Source organism: Pleurodeles waltl, chromosome 3_1, assembly GCF_031143425.1.
Source record: "Pleurodeles waltl isolate 20211129_DDA chromosome 3_1, aPleWal1.hap1.20221129, whole genome shotgun sequence".
Classification (NCBI taxonomy): Eukaryota; Metazoa; Chordata; class Amphibia; order Caudata; family Salamandridae; genus Pleurodeles; species Pleurodeles waltl.
Window position 1 is genome coordinate 166,024,435 of NC_090440.1, and position 7,042 is coordinate 166,031,476.

Sequence of the window (7,042 nt, forward strand, 5' to 3'; positions counted from 1 at the left end):
CATGGACATGGATCCACGCCAAGGGTCTGGTCAGCTCGCCCAAGGAAAAGGCAGCAACCGAAGAATGGATCACCCCCAGCGCCAGAAGGAAAAAAAAAGCCAAAGCAACATCGCGTCCAACAAAGTCACAAATGGAAGCTGATCAAGCGCAAAGTCTAAGGGAAACTAGCACATTCACTCGATCACAAATCGATACCAGGAGCGAAGCAGACATCACCGACAGCGACTCTCTCAGAGGGGAATCCAGTTCATCCCTCTCCCCCCCTTCTGGTCGGCCCTGACCTCACTCTGCGCTCGGCGGACGAACTCTAGGGCCCCAAAGCACGTATGCGTCGCGCCCTCTCCGGGTGCTATGTGAGGGGGGGCGGGCCCCTCTTTCCCTGTAGCCGTGCATGGAAGTTCGTGACTGCCCCGGGACGAAGCCCGACTGACTGCCACTCCATCAGAACCGCATTGGACTACCACTGGAAGACGCGGCCACAACTAGGAGCACACAGGGAAAGAACTATCCTGGAGGTGGGCCACCTGAAGACCGGCCTCAACCAACCCACGTTCCTCACCACCCTAACTATACCCGCATGGAACTTAACTTCTGAGATTGCAGTTTAGGCACCGGTTGTGCCACTTTGTTTAAACCCGGGCTTTACCCGAAATATCCTTTTTTCCGTTATCTTTTCCCTCTCCTCTTTTCCTATCCCATCTCTGCACTATCATCCCCTCTCGGAGCCGTGATGGCTGGCGGGCGGGTGCAGGCCGGCGGGGGGTATGGACGGGGCGCGCGCGCATCAGGCTGACGGCGATTAGCGGACGATACTGGGGTTGGGATCCTGGGATCACAACGCTTGGCGCTTTATAACTCAATCCAACACAATGAATAAGGAACCAATATACAATATAATGACTTGGAACGTAAAGGGAATGGCGGGAATAAAAAAGCACAATAGGATACATGCACATTTAAAACGACACCATATTCACATAGCCATTCTCCAAGAAACACATATCACCTCTGAAGATATCCCACGGCTAGAAAGGAGCTGGGCGGGACAGGTCTATGGTTCTGGAAACTCATCTTTCGCCAGAGTGGTCTTGATCTGGATATCCCCAGGGGTCCCCTATGCCCTATGTGGTACAACGCAGCGTAACTGACAGGGATGGCAGGTATATACAATTAGTAGGCCACTTGGATGGGGAGATATTAGTGATCAATGGGCTATATGTCCTGAATGTCGGACAGGGCGAATTTCTACAAAGAACGATCTCTCACTTATCAAACGGCTTACCCTCAACATGCATCTGGGGCGGGGACATGAACTGTGTTCCACAAACTGACATGGACAGATCACACCCCCTCCATAGCGGCCACCCCAAAAATTAAAAACTCACAGATACTGCGGCTATGGATGTCAGATCGCCGCTTGACAGACTTTTGGAGACACCTACACCCACAAGACCGGGAATACTCCTATTATTCCCCGGTACATCTCCTCCACACCCGCATAGATCTCATTCTCACCACACAGGTCCTTACACATAGAATAACAGGTGCCGAATATACTGCCAGGGTAATCTCAGATCATTCTCCACTTATCGCCCACATCAGATGGGGTAGACCACGCGCTCGTATCCCAACTTGGCGCTTACAAACTCAGTTACTACAGGACCCTCCATTTAAAAAAGAGATAGCCACACACATTTCTTCTTACTTCACCCAAAATGATGGGACAACGAGCTCCAGAGCAAACGAGTGGGACGCACACAAGGCAGTCATAAGAGGAGCATGCGTCTCAGCGACAGTAGGAGTACGTCAAACACTAGTACGTGAGCTTTGCAATCTAGAAAGGGAAGTTCACTCCTCCGAATGTAACTTCGCAAGGGGCACAATTACCCAGACTGAGCTTACTAGAACGCGTACGCAATGGAACGAAATAGATAAATGGCTAGGGCTTTTTGATTATCGTCACTACATGGCCCGTGCGCATGCAGAAGGGGATAGATCAGGCAAACTATTGTCATGGCTCACACGCAACGAGCGCTGGAACTCCCCCATAGGAGCCATCCACCTTGACACAGGATTAATAGTAAATACCCAAGCAGATATCAATAGTGCCTTTAGGGAGTATTACAGCACACTTTACAAAGCTCTCCCCCCACCCTCCACAGCACTATTAAGTGAGTTTTTCAACAATATTAATTTAAACTGCCTAACTGCCACGCAGGTAGTGGACCTAGATAGGCCGATAGATGTTACGGAAATACAACGGGCTCTACAACAACTATCACAAGGCAAGGCACCCGGCAGCGACGGCCTACCCGTTGAATATTATAGCATGTTCCCGACTCAAATTTTAACCCCATATCTTGCGAGGCTATCCGAAGCCTTAAAACGTGGCCAGCTGCCTGACACATGTCAGGAGGCATTGATAGCGGTACTGCCTAAAACTGGTCGAGATCCATTAGATGTACGCTCATACAGGCCGCTATCGTTATTGAACATAGACTGTAAACTACTCGGTAAACTCTTAGCCAATCGCTTACTCCCATGTATGTCAGATTTGGTCCACCAAGATCAGTCCGGTTTCATACCGGGTCGTAGTACCTTCAGCAACATTCGGAATTTATTGTGCCTAATGGCAAACTCTCCAGAGGGCGACTATCACCGAGTAGCAGTGTCACTAGACATAGAAAAAGTGTTTGACACGCTAGGATGGCCTTTTCTGATGGAAACACTCCGTCGCATGGGCTTCGGACGGGCATACATTGACTGGGTAAAGGTGCTTTACACTAACCCATCAGCGAGGGTTAAAACAGGTGACACGATTTCTCAATCGTTCTATATAGAAAGAGGAACCAGACAGGGGTGTCCATTATCCCCACTTTTATTCGCCCTTGCCATCGAACCACTGGCAGCCCGTCTGCGGGCAGTTGCCCCGTCGTGGGGCGTCCGTGATCATGCATACCGTATAGTGTCCCTATACGCAGACGACGCACTAAATTTTCTCCGGGATCACACTGAATCTCTGCCCGACTTATTGAAACTACTATGTAAATTTGGCTCACTGGCCGGACTGAAGGTGAACTGGTCAAAATCGTGTATATTTCCCATGCGCCCAGTCCCCGAAGCACACAGGTTGCCTTCCAACCCGGGCGACCTGAAGTGGTGCTACACCACTTTTAAATACCTGGGTATAAACATATACCACGACACACGCGATCTCAGGGACGGCAACCTTGGGCAAGCGATCAGATCCATTAGAGGCTCCCTGTCCTTCTGCTGCTCGCTTCCACTCTCTCCTTTGGGTAGAGTTGCCATAGCAAAGATGATAATTCTACCCCGCCTGTTGTATTTCTTTATCGCCCTCCCACTGGCTTTACCAGCCTCCTTCTTCAAACCTCTAAATAGCCTATTAACAGCTCTAATATGGGGCAATGGCCGGCGGCACGTGGCATTAGCTAAAATATACCAACTACTAATAATGGGTGGATTAGGAGCACCCAGATTCGAATTATATTATGCAGCCGCCCACCTGCAATGGATATCTACCTGGCTTGGATGCCCTGATAGCGCTGAATCACAGTCGATCCTCTCGACTTTGGGAAACATGGGTGTATTACATTACCTCATGAATCGCGAGTGCCCCAAACATCCGCGAAATATTTTATTGAAAACCGCACACTGGATATGGGGCCGCCACGCTCTAGTCGGCGACAAAAAGCCACAGTACTCCCCCAGGATTCCACTACTGGCCAACCCGAAACTCGCCAATATAGCTACCAAGGTGGGCCTGGGAGGGTGGTATGACAAGGGTATACGCACAGTCAGCGACATATACAATGAAGGACGCCTCCTAACTTTGAAGGCTCTCTCTGACAAATACAATTTAAGGCAAGGTAGTTTCATAGCATTCGGAGCAGTGCGACAGGTTCTACGCTCCCGCTGGAATTGTGGAAACTCAGAACCAAACGTCTCCCCCACGCTTCATGACTTGCTAGGAAGCATAGCCGCCCCACTAAATGTATCAAGAACATACATGATCCTAACCACCCACCTAGAACATAGACAAGAACAAGCAAAAAATAGATGGGATAGCGTGCTGTCAGAACCCCTATCACAGCCCGCATGGACTCAGGCTATGAAAATGATAAAAGAGGTATTGCGCAACCCGCGTTTCTGTTATACCCAGTTCAATTACTTGCACCAAACATACCTATCACCCCACCGAATCACGCGCATGTTCCCTCAATCGATGCAGACGTGCCCCAGATGCGCTACCTCCGAGGCCACCTTCTTCCACATGACCTGGGACTGGCCCCCAATCCGAACTGTATGGAACGACATAATAACACTGCTGGCCGAATGGACGGCCATCACACTGTCCCCTACACCTGAATTATGCTTACTGGGAATAGGCCCATGTCCCAAAAATCGGAAACAAACACTCAGATGCATAGCTCTAGCGCTGGTGATGTACAGACGCCTCATAGCTATGCACTGGAAAGCCCCGGTCGCTCCGGGGATTGATCAGTGGCGCGCTGAGCTGCTGCGCTGGGCCAAGGCCGAAGCGCAGACACTGCAGCTTCTCTTGGTCAAAGGAATCCCGGTCAAAGGCTTAAACATTTGGAACTCCTTCGTAATAGCCATAGAAAGACAAGACGACGAACGACCGCCATGAATATTTTTCTAAACGACAAAGCCGTGCGAAAGAGACAACTAATACGTCAAAATAACCAAACATCACCACAAACACTACAAAGACGTATTCCAACGCACACAAGATGACACTGTCACATGTGGATGCCCAGTTACACTACCGGCAAATAAGCATACAACAAAAAAAAAAAAAAAAAAAAAAAAAGGGGGCACGCAGTGATAGCACTAGTGACGCACCAACTAAGTGAGAGCGCATGCGCCAGGGTTGCCTGCCCTCCAGAGGGACCCGCTGCCTTGTCCGTTCTCGCCTGCCTGAAGATTCCCCCCCCCCCTACTCCTGACCGCCTGTGGACTGGCTCCCCCTGGGGTTCTCTGCCTGCCCCAGGACAGCGCGCCGGGCGGCGCGGTTAACGCTCGGGGAGACGATTGCCGGAGCGTGAATGAGGGTGTGTGGCCTTTTGCCCCTATGCCCCCCCGCCTGTCCTCCCCCCTCCCCATGCACGTTGGGTGGGTACCCCGACCCTTTCACTGGGCTCCTCTTTTACACCCCCTTGTTCGTAGATTTTTATTTCACAAGGTAGATTAGACTAACGCTTTGTTCGGGTCCTGCCCCTTCGGCCTGGCGCGCACCCACGCTGGGGCTCCCGCGCTTGCGTGTGCGGTTGTGGGGAGGGGCACTTGCCCGGGAATGGTAAATGTGGCCGCCAAGGGTAGAGCGGAGTATATCACCCCTTGCATCGTATTATAATCACCTGTATCTTTCTTTTGTGTTTAGTTGTTGAGCGATATAACAATAAAAATATATTTTAAAAAAAACAACAAACAATACAGAAATTACTGATCAATTTGATTCAACTTCTACACAGACGGATGGCATCATTTACAGTGAACCACCGTGGAAGACCCCTACCAGTTCTCCTTCAGATACAACACCTTTCCGGACTCATTTGCCTCTTCTACACCTGAACTGCCAAAATATGTAAGCTGATCAACTGGCTTAAAATAAATTACTTTATATTCCCATGGAACTATCTGTGGCTTTCCTTGACTATATTAGCTTTTCTCCTTTGGATTGGCTTTGTCATTACATTCTTTCTGTTAATACATGGTCATTACCTTCCTGAAAGATCAACAGTTGAACTGGTAGATGAGTTCCTAAAACCCCATTTTACTTCTCACAAGGTCCGGAGAGACTTGTCTTTCGTGAACATTTCCGCTATACCAATTCCTGATGGGATTGTTTAGGATAAAGTCACATTTGATATATACGGCCCCATGGAGGTCATTCAAATACCATATGTGTTTAAACTTTCTATGAATGATGTAATAATAACCGGAGTTGTTTCTGATGACTGGGATGTGAAAACAGTTGATTCTATGATGACTGAATTGCACTATTTTACTGTATTCCAAAGTGAGGATGTTTATCAATCAAAAGAGAATTATGGTGACATGTTTGCTATAATTATTATGTACACCATTTCATTCACAGAGCAAGTACCCCAAAAACAATTTTTAATTACACACAATGGGAACATTGTCCAACTCCACCACAAGGGAGTTCTAAAACATATTCTGAAAAATTTACATATTTTTCTGGGCACAGTGTTAAAAATGCTGAGTCATATTATTTCAAATTGCCAATAATGGAAACTGTACATATATTATTGACAGACACAAAATTAATTTATTTGGATTCCTTTGTTTCCCGGTTGGCCATAGAAGGTTATGAATAATGGCTGAAGTTGATTGACTTAAAAAGTGTGTGGGTAACAAAAAATTGTCAAATAAGGGGAAAGGAAGCTTTATTTACAGCATGCCTGATACCTGTTCACATGATATTTTTAAATGAAACTGTACAATAGGCAAGCTGTTTAGGCTTAGCAAAAATTAAGAATTTGAATGCGCCCAGTATTCTTGCCCCTGCAAAATTTTATAAATGGCAAAAGTATATAAATGCAACTGAAGATCAGCTTGATGAATGGGTCCAGAATGGCACATTTAATGTTTCACGTTCACATCCTGGTGGGTGGTTATTGTGGCCGATAGATACCAATGGGTGTCATAAACGTTGTATAAACTCCTCAGGGGTTTTAGAACAAGTAGGCCTGTCCCTCACTATGGCCCTCATTCCAACCCTGGCGGTCATGGACCGCCAGGGTGGAGGGACACGGAAGCACCGCCAACAGGCTGGCGGTGCTTCCAGGGCCATTCTGACCGCGGCGGTAAAGCCGCGGTCAGAAAAGGGGATCCGGCGGTTTCCCGCAGGATTTCCCCTGGCCCGGAGAATCCTCCATGGCGGCGCTCCCCCTTCCCGCCATCCTGTTTTGAACCAGGATGGCGGGAACGGGTGTCGTGGGGCCCCTGCACTGGCATGGGCAGTGCAGGGGC

At 48.6% G+C, this 7,042-nt stretch overlaps 1 long non-coding RNA gene across 1 annotated transcript in view; it reads left to right on the plus strand.

The window, feature by feature from the left end:
* The window catches only part of LOC138283172 (uncharacterized), a 29,046-nt gene extending 23,378 nt beyond the window's left edge, over positions 1-5,668 (plus strand). The window contains exon 3 of the long non-coding RNA XR_011201105.1: positions 5,518-5,668. This is a non-coding gene — a long non-coding RNA (uncharacterized lncRNA). The remainder of the gene's footprint in view (positions 1-5,517) is intronic.
* The last annotated feature ends 1,374 nt before the right edge of the window (positions 5,669-7,042 follow it).